Source organism: Callorhinus ursinus, unplaced genomic scaffold, assembly GCF_003265705.2.
Source record: "Callorhinus ursinus isolate GAN/ISIS: 27379988/994484 unplaced genomic scaffold, GSC_fseal_2.0 scaffold1, whole genome shotgun sequence".
NCBI lineage: Eukaryota > Metazoa > Chordata > Mammalia > Carnivora > Otariidae > Callorhinus > Callorhinus ursinus.
The window spans coordinates 121,362,474-121,376,124 of NW_027397063.1; the positions used below are offsets into that span (position 1 = coordinate 121,362,474).

The window sequence follows — 13,651 nt, forward strand, 5'->3', positions numbered from 1 at the left end:
GTTATATAATAATTCTGTATCAATGTTACATTTCCTGAGTTTGATCATTGTGTTGTAGTCATGGAAGAGAACGTCCTTGTTCTTAAGAAATATACATAATATGAGGCAGAGGGTCTTGAGGTCACCCACCTACTCTCAAAGGTTCAGCAGAATTATAATAATTCATAGAGAGAGGGAAAAAATTGCAATACTCTTGCAAACTTTTTATTGAGTGTTTACTGTTTACCAGATAATATGCCAGGCACTAGAAATAAGATGAAAGAAATAGTTCTTCTCTTGAGAAGACTTGGAACTCTAGTGGAGAGAAAGAGATGGATATATTGTAATATTGTGGGATGAGCAAAATAATATAGAAATCCGTACAAGGTGCTGAGGAACACAGTGGGTGAGCATCTCTCTTCACTTGGTGAAGGCTTCACAGAGCAGATGATGCTGGAGTTGAGATTTAAAGGAGGAATAGAAATTTACAAGTGAGCAAGTGGAGAAAGGGAATTCCAGGTATGGAAGAGCATGTGCAAGGACTCAGGAGAGGTATTGGACAACCCCAAATAGGGCTCATCCAAGGCCTTGAGAGCTAAAGTTTTGGAGTGCAGGGAACCTGGGTAAGCCTTCTTGGAGCTCAAACACCAGGTGATGCATAAGCTCTGAGGGCATACATCTAATGGAGACCTTTGGTTTTCTGACATGCATGAACTCAGAAGGTGGGATAGAAGAGGGGACCTGGGTAGAGCTTCTCAGTCTTCAACCATAAACCACCTTTATGTCATTTAATTAAACTAGCTGTGCTTTTTATACCAGTCTCCTTCAAGTTTCCTGTTCTCCCTCTATTGACCCCTCAAAAATAAAATGAAAAGATGCCATCTCTAATGTCCTATGCCAGTGGTTTTTAGACTAAGCATTGTATCAGAATCACCCAGAGGACCTGTTAAAACCCAGCTTCCTGGACCTGATCTCTAGAGTTTCTGATTTAATAGGTTTGGGTGGTAAGAACTTGCATGCTGAGTGGATCCAAGGGACCACACTTTGAAAACCACTCTTCCATGCATTTAGCATGCAGTTGTTACCAGACAGACAGATGTCTGCTCCACTTACTTTCAACAGCATCTTCAGCTCCACATGGAAAAAAGCAAGTGTCTATTATCAATTAAGTGGGAAAGGGAAGAGGCGATCAATTAAAAATGTTTTCTTTATACATACCTGGCTGAGAGGTAAGCAGAAACTTCAAAATATTTAGATGAAAGTCCCAATGCAAATGTGCAAAATTAACTTAACACATTTTTTCAATTTGCTTTCTAACTATACTCTATTCTGTGAAATAATAAAGAGCTATGTTCTCTCTCTCTCTTTTTTTTTTCAATTTTTTTTCTGGTCATTTAAACACGATTATTTTAAGCACTGTATTATTTGGCTTTCTTACAAGAAAGTCTTGGAGTATACCACATCTGGGTCACAGGAAGCTCCAGAAAGCAAACAGTTGGGGGACATGAACGGATTCCTCTGTACACATCACATTAGAATCCACATGGCATGTTTAACAGTTAAGAAAAATGAAGGTTAGCCTTAACCTATTGCATAAACATTAGCATTTGCTTTCTGTGCCCATTCACGAATCCTATGATGGCTTGGATATATACAGAACTTTGTTGTAACATATTTGAGGGGGCTGTGTCAAACATTTCAATGACAATTAATGTGTCATGAGGCTCAGAAAAAGAATAACAAGATGCAGAATCCTGGAGCATTCCTCCAGGGAGGGATAAGGTTTGCAATGGCAGAGTTCAGCAGGGCCGTGTGCAAAGCAGGAAATGGGTGCTGATGGCCATGACACTCCCATCAGCGGTGGTCATGTCAAGACTAGCACACAATTTGTAAGGTGTTGAAAATTTTGTAACTGAATAGAATGTCAGCTCTTGGGCAGTTTTAAATATCCTAGGCCCTCTTCATATCTTGATTCACCTAGTTTCCCCTTGTGCTTGGTTCATATGTCACCTACTCTCTTTTCCATATTGCGTTGACATTGCTTAATTGTTTAGCTACCTTACTGGGCTGTGAACACACAGAGGGAGGAGCGACATCCGAGAAATCTTTGCAGTGCTGGATATGTTGTTGAAACTAATAAATCTTTCCCTTTTGTGATCATTACAGAAATGTTTGAACTGCTGAGTGCTTTAATCCAAGGGCAAAATCATACTCAAACTCTTCCAAGTTATGTGCACCTTATAAATTCCATCACCCCAGCATTTCATGAGCTTGGTTTTGCCAGAGATGGGAATAACTACCCTATCTTTCTCAAGTGTTTCATTCAGGAAGAATGCCTACAATCCACTAAGTAGATCCGGCCCCTCTAAAGAACTGGGGCAGGTCAGGACACTCTGCCACTCCCTACTTCCTATCACCAAGAAACATAGAAAGGGCAAGTTAGGGTAATTAAATAAGGGCAAGATGGCCTTCTGCAATTGTCTAGGGCATCATACACCCTGTCCCTTATTTCTTTTATGTCCTTTAAGAAAGTTGCTCCAGAATCTGAAAAGAAAGTGTAGTGTGGAGCAGTAAAAACTGCATAGAACTTGACTTTGAATTTTCTGGTTCAAGTGTCAACCCTACCACATTCTTGTTATGTAGCTTCTTGAAAGTCTCTTGAACTCACTAAACCTCAGCTCTGTCAGCATAAAATAGAGGTTATGATACTGTGCCACCACTAACTTGTCAGGGTTACTGTGAAGACAGCATAAGCTAATGCGTTAAAAAAGACTTTGTAGAAAGCTATGAAACTTGAGAGTTTACCATTACCTTGTCAAGCAAATAATCCACAAAACAAAATTCCAAAAACTGAATCCTTTCTCACTGATAGAACCAAGCCTCAGCATTTTTTTATTCCAAGAGAAAAAATGCATTGCTTGAATCAAAGAGCTGTGGCTACATTTCTGCTTCATTATGTCTAGGAAATAATCACACTATGATGAAACAAGATTTGTATAGGAACAGCATATGTTACAGGAGTGAGAGAAAATTCCCTAAATCGGAGAAGTGGGGTACCAGGTGTGACAGCAAGTTGGTGGTCACCTGGATGAGATAAGCTCTTTGAAATCTTATTTTCTGAAATCTTAGCTGTCTATGTTCTTTGGGCTGAATCTTTCACTTTTGTCTCCAGGGCCTCAGCTTAAAAATAACTTAGTGCCATTGAATTTTTTTGCATATCTTAAATAGTGTATAATAAAATTTTCAAAGACAAACTGAAAAAATACCCGCTAAATTCAGCGACACAAAACTATCAAGCCCTTGGAAAGGTAATGATATTTCTTTACAGATTGCAAGATGCATTGACCAGGCTACAAATCTCTCTGGAGTTTATAGAATTATAAGTCAGTGTGGTTTGCCAAGTCCACTCAGACTTTGATGATTCAGAATATGTCACTTATTCCTTCCTTCTACCTGGAAGGCTGTATACTACTCCTTGGCCCCAGTACACATGCACATGTGCACACACACCCACACATGCACACACCTGCAGGCTCTATTCACCTTTCACAACGCAGCTCACACATCACCTTCCTAACCCAAGCCTGATGGCAAATCACTCCCTGTTCTCTTCTTCATCTGAAACTTGTACATTTATTTCAATGAATAACTGAGATTTGTTAAAACTGTGTCTTTACCATTAATATATGCTCAGCACCTAAAACAGTCCCCTTCTCTGCTCTCCTTTGTTCTTTCTCTCTCCCTTCCTTCCTTCTTCCCTCCCTTTGTTCATTTGTCTCAGTTCCTGGCAACTGCAACCTTCTTGTAGCACAGACCAGAAACCAGGGAGTTATGATTAACTCCTCTCTCACACACACCCTACATTCAACCTGCCAGGAAATCATGCTGGATCAACGTTTAAAGCTGTTTACACGGAAACTGATCCTCTCATCATTTCTACTGCAAACAGGCTGGTTCAAGCCACCATCATCTCTCTTGCTTGATTACTACAACAACCTCCATGGCTCTCCCTGCTTCTAACCTTTCTCTCTGAAGTCTATTCTCAACATATATCCAGCAAAATCCTTTTAAAACCTAAGTCACCTCTGCTCCAAGCCTTCCAATGGCTCCCTGTTTCACTCAGAGTGAAAAAACAAAATAGACTGCAAGGTCCTATGTAATCCGGCCCCCAGTTTTCTCTAACTCATCTCTCACCCTTGCACATTAGACCCTCATCACTTTGGCCTACTGGCTGTTCTTCAAATAAGCCAGTTACACTCCCTGTTTAGGGTCTTTATACATACTGTTTCCTCCATCTGAAATGCTCTTCCCCATATATCGCCATATACCCAGATATATCCCTATATATCCGTACATATCTACCCATATCCACATATATCCACAAATATCCACATATATCCTATATGTCCATCTATGTCTACATATATCCCCATATATCTACACACAACCCCATATGGTCCCATATATGATATATATCCCCATATATCCACATGGCGGATTCCCTTGCTTACCTCAAGTCTTTGCTCAGATGTCATCTCAGTAAGGTCCACCCCAGCCATTCTACTTAAAATTGCTACCCATCGTTGTACTCCCAGGACACCCAACCCCATTTACCCCCTTCTGCTTTTCCTCTTTTCTTCTTTTCTTATCACCTTCTAACATGCTATGTGATATACATCATGGTTTTTATGAATTACCTGTTGTCATGTCCCACCTTCAACTAGAATAGAAGTGCTACAAGGAATTTTGTTTTCCGTGATATATCCCCAGTGCCTGACACACAGTAGGTGCTCAGAAAAGATTTGTTGCATAAATTCATTTGTTCAGGAAAAAAATGATTTCCTGTTTTTAAAATGTTTTATACAAAGAGTTAGAGGCATTCTTGGGAAGATTGGTGCCCCCTAGGCCATTATTTTTTGGTAAATGGAAGACTCAAAGCCAACTGGGTTCACTTTTACATTTTAATTATAATTTTATTTTTAATTCATTTGTATTAAAAAAATATCAGAACAAACATCATAAAACTAAACATTTGGCAAATTTGTAGAAAAGTAAAACCAGATCACAGGCATCGTTATTAGAAGGGACTTGGTTTAAGATCTCTGAGAAATCTAAAATGGAGACAGTCTATGACTACACCCATGCCCAAGGATGCAGGGGAGAGATGCAGCCAGAGGTGAATCTTTTAAAACTCACAGCCACAAAAATTCACTTACACAGTGAGTTGCTCAAACATAAGACATAAAATTAGGTTGGAATGTTTGGGCAAAACAATTTCTTGTATGATCTTTTTAAAAAGACTCAGGCTGTTTTTATTTCAGGCCAAAATATCAGGTAGATGACATTCATTATTTCACTTTCTAGTGACTCTGTAATGCACCAAATTTGCTATTTCTGCAAAAATGTAGACAAGGCTTCATTACTCTTGGTAATGAATAAACGCATCCATAGACCTTTCAAAGCCCATTCCTATGAGTCAGAAACTACCAGACAGAATATATGTGATGGCAGACTACTTTCAAAGGCCTGTGGCATACACACTTGGGGGCTGAAATAAAAAGGACCCTTTTGCATTTGCAATTCCCTGGGACTATTTCTTAGCTTATGAAATCAATACAAAAGAGAACAAAAAGGTGCTAGATTTTTCTCCTGTAGTCCTGTGGAATAATTCTCAGTTAATATTTGATCCTTTCACCCCACAGAAGTCATCCTTAATAGCTGTCACCATTCCTGTCTGTCCAGTGAATTTAAATGTATAAGTATCAACCCCAGTCATCAAAAAATTGCCCATAAAATCCAAATCTGACCAATTTTATATTAAGCTTTCTTGAAGTTCTTTATAAAAATAATCATTTTCTTGAACTCTAGTAAATGATATGCATGCTGATGTATTTAGGGAATTTACTGATGTTTATAATTTACTTTAAAATGCATTTAAAAATAAGATGGATTAACAGATGGCTAGAGGGATGGATATGTGAAAAAACAACTATATTAAAATGTTCATGGTGAACCTAAGTGGTGAGTATACATGTATTCCCTGTGAATTCTGTAACTTTTGCTCTATGTTTGAAATTTATCACTAAAAATTTAAGTAATCATCTAACTTATTTCTTAAAATTGTGTGTGATAGTCAAATGGAAAGGAAAATGAGAGTTTAATTATATGAATCTTGGCAAACTAGATGGGAGAAAACTCTATTTTTAACTCAAAATTGCCCCTGGGATTGTTCTGAGAGAGTAATTTTTACCTGAATTTTATATCTCTACTAAAGCCTTGTTTTTTTCCCTGAGTCTTTAGTGTTTTCTTTCTTCCTTTGGCCTTACAATTCTAACACTAATCTCCATGTTTAAATTCTCCCAAAGATTTGCATCAGTGAAATAATTCATGAGACATGTGTGAGTCCCCATAAATTGGTTTCCCCTTTCCACACAGATGGTAAATTCTGGGCCCAATCTTAAAATATTTCACGTCTTCCTGCTCCACAAAAGTTCAGAGTTACAGATCTCCTTTCATCACACTTTGAATCTCAAAGGTTATTCTTCCTCTATATCTGACAGAGATACTCTTTGGGGTTTTTCCTCCACATCTTCCTCCCTGTCTCATTTTCTCTCCATCTCTTTGCTATACGAGGTCTCACTATATCACTTTCTCTTCTGTTGGTCTGTCTATATGTCCCTGTCTCTCTCTGCCTGGAAGTGAAAGAGAAGCGGGGCATTTGCAAAAATACATGGAAATGAACTAGAGTCCCCACCTACCAAACTCTCCCTGGGAAAAGGTATTTCCTCCTACCTGGCAAAACCTTCCGGACTTGTTCTTTTAATTCCTCCTTCTGGTCTTCATCCCTTAAGAAGCTGTTTGAGCCTTGGAAATTCCCTAGAGTACAGGAAGGCTCAAGGGTACAATGACACATCAGCTTTTCCAGTATTTAATCCATTCCTGGGGGAAAGGAAGGCGGGTGAAGGGAGGAGCAAAAAACCATGTTTATGGTGACTGATGCATTGTTTTTTCTCATGCGTGCTTTATTGCCACTAAATAAAAAGAGTCCTTCTGTAAACACTGGTCTCAAAAATGCATACAAAAACTTACCAGGAAGAGCATTCTCAAAAAATAGTAATAACAATAATAAAATAATATAAATAAAACTAGACTTTTTCAAATTTAATTACAAATTCCTAGAATAAAAATTAATCCTAGTTATCCTTATTTCAATGATTTAGTCTCCACCTAAAGTCTCTAGACTATGAGCCCCTTGAAAGCAGGAACTTGGTATAATTCACCTTTGGGTCACTCATGTCCCCTGGATATCCCCCAGCCAAGGGTCTTGTACATAGTAGGTCTCAAAATAGTAGGTATAAGGGATGGAAGAATAGGTGGATGGATGGGTGGATAAATTAATGAACTGGACAACAAAACCTGTCTGCATTGATAACATTTACCAAGCAGGATAAAGCTCAAGTGTCTGTACTCATCTTGGATGTTCTAAACCAGCCCACACCAACCAGATTAGAAATCAGGACGGAGTCAAAGGAAATATATAAGTATTTATATGTGTATGTATACATGAGTTAAACTAAGAATTAAGCAGCTATAAAAAGAAACCTAACGGGTGCCTGGGTGGCTCAGTTGGTTAAGCGACTGCCTGCGGCTCAGGTCATGATCCTGGAGTCCCAGGATCGAGTCCCACATCGGGCTTCCTGCTCAGCAGGGAGTCTGCTTCTCCCTCTGACCCTCCCCCCTCTCATGTACTCTCTCTCTTTCATTCTCACTCTCTCAAAATAAATAATAAATAAATCTTTAAAAAAAAAAAAAGAAACCTAACAACGAAGGTCATTTCCTTCTCACATAGTTCAGTCCAAGGTGAGTATTCCAGGTCAGCAAGCAGCTTTCCTCCACACAGTCATTCAGGGACCCAAGCTAATAATATTCAACACGGGGCACCTGAGGTTTCTGCAAGTACCACCATGGTAGCCAGTGGGAAGGGTGAAAGAGCTAACCCTACAGACTTCCTCCTAAAAGAGTGAGTCAGAGGCTGCTCACATTCCTTCCACTCACATTCCACTGGTCAGAGCTTAATGACACTGCCACATCCAGCAGCAGAGGTGCTTGAGGTTTGATTTCCCACCAAGCAAACGTGCCCTGTTCAACTCTGTTACCATAAAAGAAGGAGAGGGAGAATGGAGGTGGAAGAGGGGTTGGTCAAGTACCATCTCCATCACAGTTTGTATACACGTCATTCACCATTATCTCAAAATCTGAAGACCCATACTTGGACCCAATTCCAGCATAAGTATTCAAGGAAATGGGGTCAAGTGAAGGTTCCCAAAATAAATTGTTACTAGAAGGACAGTGTATGATTAACAGAGTTTCAGGCTTCTCTGTGTTTTTCCAGGATTGTTAAATTTGACCTAAAACCTAGAGAGCCTCCTACACAGAGGATAACTGCCAAAATGATGTTAGTTCACTCTTCATCAATTGTCCCTTAATTATTCCTGATGTGGGGATAACGGGAGCAGAGTTTTGCTCTACCTAGAAATAGAATAACATCATAGAGAGCTAAGAAACTGTAAGTGCTCACGAAATATTCCCTGAGGGAAATAATCAAGCCATCATATGCAAAATTCTTCAGCCAAAACAGCGAAGGTCGGATATTCAATGCCAACCAGCACTTCAGTCTTTGTTCCCTCCTGCTTAGGAAGTCACGTTTTCCCCTCTGATTCACCCACCTCACAGCATCCCCCTCTTCTGTCTCCCTTTCATTCCCCAAAGCAGTAGCTTAGACCCCAAGATAACTTTAGGCTCAAGATCTTAAACTCTCTAACACATACCCTGGTTAAATATCAAGGTCCTTATTTTTTCTGTTACTTCAGAGCATTCACCATTATGTTCTGCTCTGTATCCACTTCTTGACCTTCAAGCAATATTCCTACTTCTCCTTGGAATGATAGCCTCCTTATGAGAAACTTCCATTCCACCCTCTGCTCCAGTGGGAGCTACAGTCCCCACACTATGATTGGTCCAGGAGTCAGCATGTGACCCAAGCCTGACCAATCAAAATCCTGCCTTAGATATTTTTCCCCAAAAATCTCTAGTTATGAAGCTTTAAAGATAAAATGCTGAATTTGTCTGTTGCCATGGTTTCAGCTTTGTGGGGCAGCCAGCCTGACCCCAAAACACAGAGGAAAGCAGAGATGAAACTCTGAGGACATTCAAGTACCAAGTACCTGCCCTTTCACTGTTTTTTGTTTGTTTGGGAGTTTTTTTGTTGTTTGGGTTTTTTTTTTTTTTTTTGGTTTGCTTGTTTGAGGGTTTGTTTTTTTGTTGTTTTGTTAGGTTTGTTTTTTTTTAAATTTTGGCCCTTTGTAACTGAGAATCATCATTACGACATTTACATAGACACAATGTAAAACTTTTTCCAGGGTCCTAAATTATACTTTCTTACTTGCATTTTACTCCATCTCTGCAGATGCAAGCCTGAACTCTTTTCATCAATGAACACCGGATAATTCAACATCTCTTCCTGTTTTCTTTTGCTACCAGTAATTCTAGGGCCGAATACAATATCTAGCAGCAGCAAATGTTTATACAATTTAGCCCTGGAAGGGATCTTACAGATCACCTAGTCAAACCTCATTATTTTGCAGAGAAAACTTGAGGTTGTAAAAGGTGATACAATTTGCCCAAGAGACACATAAGCAATTAACAACCATTTTCTTCAGTAACTGATCACATCTACTCACTCTACTGTCTTTATATTCTCTCTGTTCTTTTATCTGAAAACTGCCTTAAATAGGCATCTCCATTTTCCTCCTTACTGATGGGAGGGCAGATGGCAGAGGATGAAAGGATGATTCTCAGAAATTAGGGAGGGACATGGCAGAGATAATGGGATTTAACCAAGGAATTAATACTATTCAGACCCGACAAAACCTGGACCTTTACCCGAGAGATGGAGTTCACAGTGATTCCAGAAAGGGAAGGGATTATTGAGGAGCCAGGGAGGGGAGTTTTAAGGCTGTCAAGAGAAGACTTAGCCTTGGTGCTATACGCAGGAATTCCTAAAAAATGGTTACAGCTAGAGTGCTCTAAAAATTTAAAGACATTTCTTCATAACTAATGGAGTGAATTAGGCAATGCTAGTCACAAATTTGTAACTTAGTGTATTCAGTTTGGAGTATATAGCAACCAGCCTGTGGCAGAATCTCGGATGTAAGCCACCCCTCACAAGCCCTTCATTGGTAAGAAATACAAGAGGGGAAAGGGTGCAAGAAATGTCATCTATGATTCATAATGTCTTTGTGAAGGCTTCAGGAGATAAAATGTTAGCAGCCATGAAGAAGAAGGATGATTGTCAACTCCGTGAGCCAATATGAGACCCTATTTAGAAGAACATGCATATATTAGTGTATAAACTAGCTTCCATTTCCATTGGTGACATCAGACTTGTCTCCCTCTCAAATTCCTCTTTTAAATTTTTTTTTAGTTTCTTTTTTTTATTTTAATTTTTTATTGTTATGTTAATCACCATATATTACATAATTTGTTTTGATGCAGTGTTCCATGATTCATTGTTTGTTCATAACACCCAGTGCTCCATGCAGAACGTGCCCTCTTTAATACCTATCACCAGGCTAACCCGTCCCCCTACCCTCCTCCCCTCTAGAAACCTCAGTTTGTTTTTCAGAGTCCATCATCTCTCCTGGTTCGTCTCCCCCTCTGACTTACTCCCCTTCATTCTTCCTCTCCTGCTATCTTCTTCTTTTTCTTTTTTCTTAAAATATGTTGCGTTATTTGTTTCAGAAGTACAGATCTGTGATTCAACAGTCTTACACAATTCACAGCGCTCACCATAGCACATACCCTCCCAATGTCTATCACCCAGCCACCCCATCCCTCCCACCCCCGACCACTCCAGCACCCTCAGTTTGTTCCTGAGATTAAGAATTTTTAAAAGACTTCTTATTTATTTATTTGGGAGAGAGAGAACATGAGCAGGGGGGAGGGGCAGAAGGAGAGGGAGAAGCAAACTCCCCCCCCCGCCACCGCTGAGCAGGGAGCCCAATGTGGGACTCGATCACAGGACCCTGGGATCATGACCTAAACTGAAGGCAGACACTTAACCAACTGAGCCACCCAGGGTCAAATTCCTCTTGATCTGGAAGCTGGAAGGGATATTCAGGACCACAGTCTTGTGGTTCCCCACCCCCACCCCCTATAAACAGAGACATAAAGGCCTTCTTCATTTTGGGCTGGAGAGGAAGGCATCAGGATCTTTGGATCCCCAGAGACATGAAGAGTCCCAATCAACACCAAAATGTTGGCTGAGTATTCACAGTGGGAATGGCACTTCACTAGCTTCTTGGAATCCAGACTAATCCCAAAACCTATGTTCCTTGGAGAGATAAGATATCTGCACCCATGACAAAGAGCAGACAGGAAGGGATTGAGAAACCAAACAAACAAAAAAAATACCCAAACTTCATATAGGCAAAGCCTGGACTTTTGGTCATTCGTATAATATCATCAATTTTTAAACTATATCCAGAATATATTCAGTAATGCTGTTACACAACTTCATCAGGCTACAGGGCAAGAGATCCAAACCCACTGTAGGAGAAAGGAAATTTGCTTTCTGTCTTTATCTGCTAAAGGATATTTAATGTTTATTTGGATAGAACTTGTGCAAGAACTTCCTCAAAAAAAAAAGTTAAATTTTCATGCTATGATTAGTTAATTACAACAAGATCAAGAGATCATAGTCAGGGGATCAATTATCCCAAAGTTAGCCATAAATTCAATCTCCAATGACAAACGTAGCTTTCAACATTAAGTGATAAACACTGTTGTCTATAGTAAATACTCTAACAAATGTATTTCCTCACAACACAAACTAATGATCTCAAGGCTACTAGTCAATGGTCTTTCCAAGGTTTATATTAAGTAAACTTTTGGCTATTACAGGAAATGCTCCCTCTCTAGAAAACTAACTTAGCCTGAAAATCAACTTTATGATGACATGATACAGGTTAAAAACATGCTGACCCCCATTTTTTTGCAACTTCTGTATAAATCTTTTCTAATCTCCATAATCTATGTAAAGCAGTGCTTTGCATTTTCAAAGCACTTACTATTCTTTCAAATTTATTGCTATGGAAATTATGAAACTTAATTTTACCCTTGATCTTAGCCAAAAGGCTGAGAAGCGATATGAAACTTCATTTTAATCAAGGTTGATTCAAAGATATTCTGGCTTAATTCCTACACAAGCCAGATAGAGCACAGTAAATGTTCCCATATCCTGAGTGTGATGTGGTTGGTAAATCTTTAAAACGTTCCCCCACAGTACGGCATGTAGGTTTTGGTTTTCATCATGCCCTAGGAGAAGTAGATTGCCCTAATCTGGATGGTCAAGTAGCACTTAAACAAAAGGCCGCACCCCAGAGACGGCTACCATCAGTCTTCAGCCATCCTTGTCTCCAGCCAACACCAGGTATTTTGTTAATTAACATGACCATTGGAAAAGGGTTCTTTGGTAAAATCAGTGATGTTCTAGATGTGTGCACTGTCCAGTTATACTATGGATGCTCCCCATCATTATACAAACAGGATATAAGAATTTAACAAGCCCAGTGTATTTTTTGAAATGTTGCCTGAGGCTTGATTCACAAAAGTTCTGGTGTCCAGCCCCTGATTTGGAAGGATTCTTTGTTCCCTCGCTTACCTAAACTGCGAGCCAAACCATGCCCCTAGAACACTGTCACACTGGAGAGACTTTCTTTCATGTGGGGTGCTATCAAGAGCTCCTGCAAAAGAACCAGCACTTTCTCGATTTGCCAAACAGGTGGTCTGTAAACTAATTCTAATCCTAACCCTACTCTGCCTGTTTGTCCTGCTTAAATATAAATGTCTAACTGGGTAAATGTAACCTGAAACTTGTTCTCTTCTAACTTGATAGTAAAGACCTATATCTAGACTTACAGCTCCAGCTTCAAACTATTGGACCCTACAGATATTAACCAAAAATTTAAACAAAAATAGAACAAAGGGTCTCATAATTGTGAACAACCATGTGCACTTAGGTCAAGTTGTAATACTGAGGCATCTACCTTTATTTTCTTGATCAGTTTTTCACTGCTTAGCTATAACACGAATTTTAACAGCTTATAATAAGATGGTACCTCAAGTAACAAACAGAAAACAAAAAGAAGGAGACCAAGTAAGAAAAAAAGTAAGAAAGGAGGAAAATGAATCAAAAACTCTGGGCTGAAGAAAGGAAGAACAATTGAGCACAGAACTTAGCACTGAGCTTCCTAACAGGGCAAGCGTTGTGTGACTGGTCTGGAATGGTGCCTCAAAACAATCCTGGTCCACCCCAGTGACGCTGCATCCAAACAGTATGACATTGTGAGCCTTGTCGTGTTCATGACCTTCATCCTGAACTGCTCCCCTCAGCTATTCTAGGGCTTGTCCTCTCATTTGGCATCTGATAAATGTAACTCTTAGCCCTTTGACTGGTTTCCTACTTACTGCCTCGGCTTACTCCTCAGACCTAAAAACGCTCAGTATGCTCTGCCAAAACATAATTTGAAGGTTATCATAATTCACCTACGGATAGATAACAAGCACACCCAACGTTTTACTCAATTCAGTAATGTGCAAACTAGCAGAAAGA

At 39.6% G+C, this 13,651-nt stretch overlaps 1 protein-coding gene across 1 annotated transcript in view; it reads right to left on the reverse strand.

The window, feature by feature from the left end:
• The window catches only part of LOC112820180 (collagen alpha-4(VI) chain-like), a 106,871-nt gene extending 100,069 nt beyond the window's left edge, over window positions 1-6,802 (reverse strand). Inside the window, exon 1 of the mRNA XM_073900278.1 lies at window positions 6,772-6,802. The gene's annotated coding sequence lies outside the window, so the exon portion shown is untranslated. The remainder of the gene's footprint in view (window positions 1-6,771) is intronic.
• Between the last annotated feature and the right edge of the window lie 6,849 nt (window positions 6,803-13,651).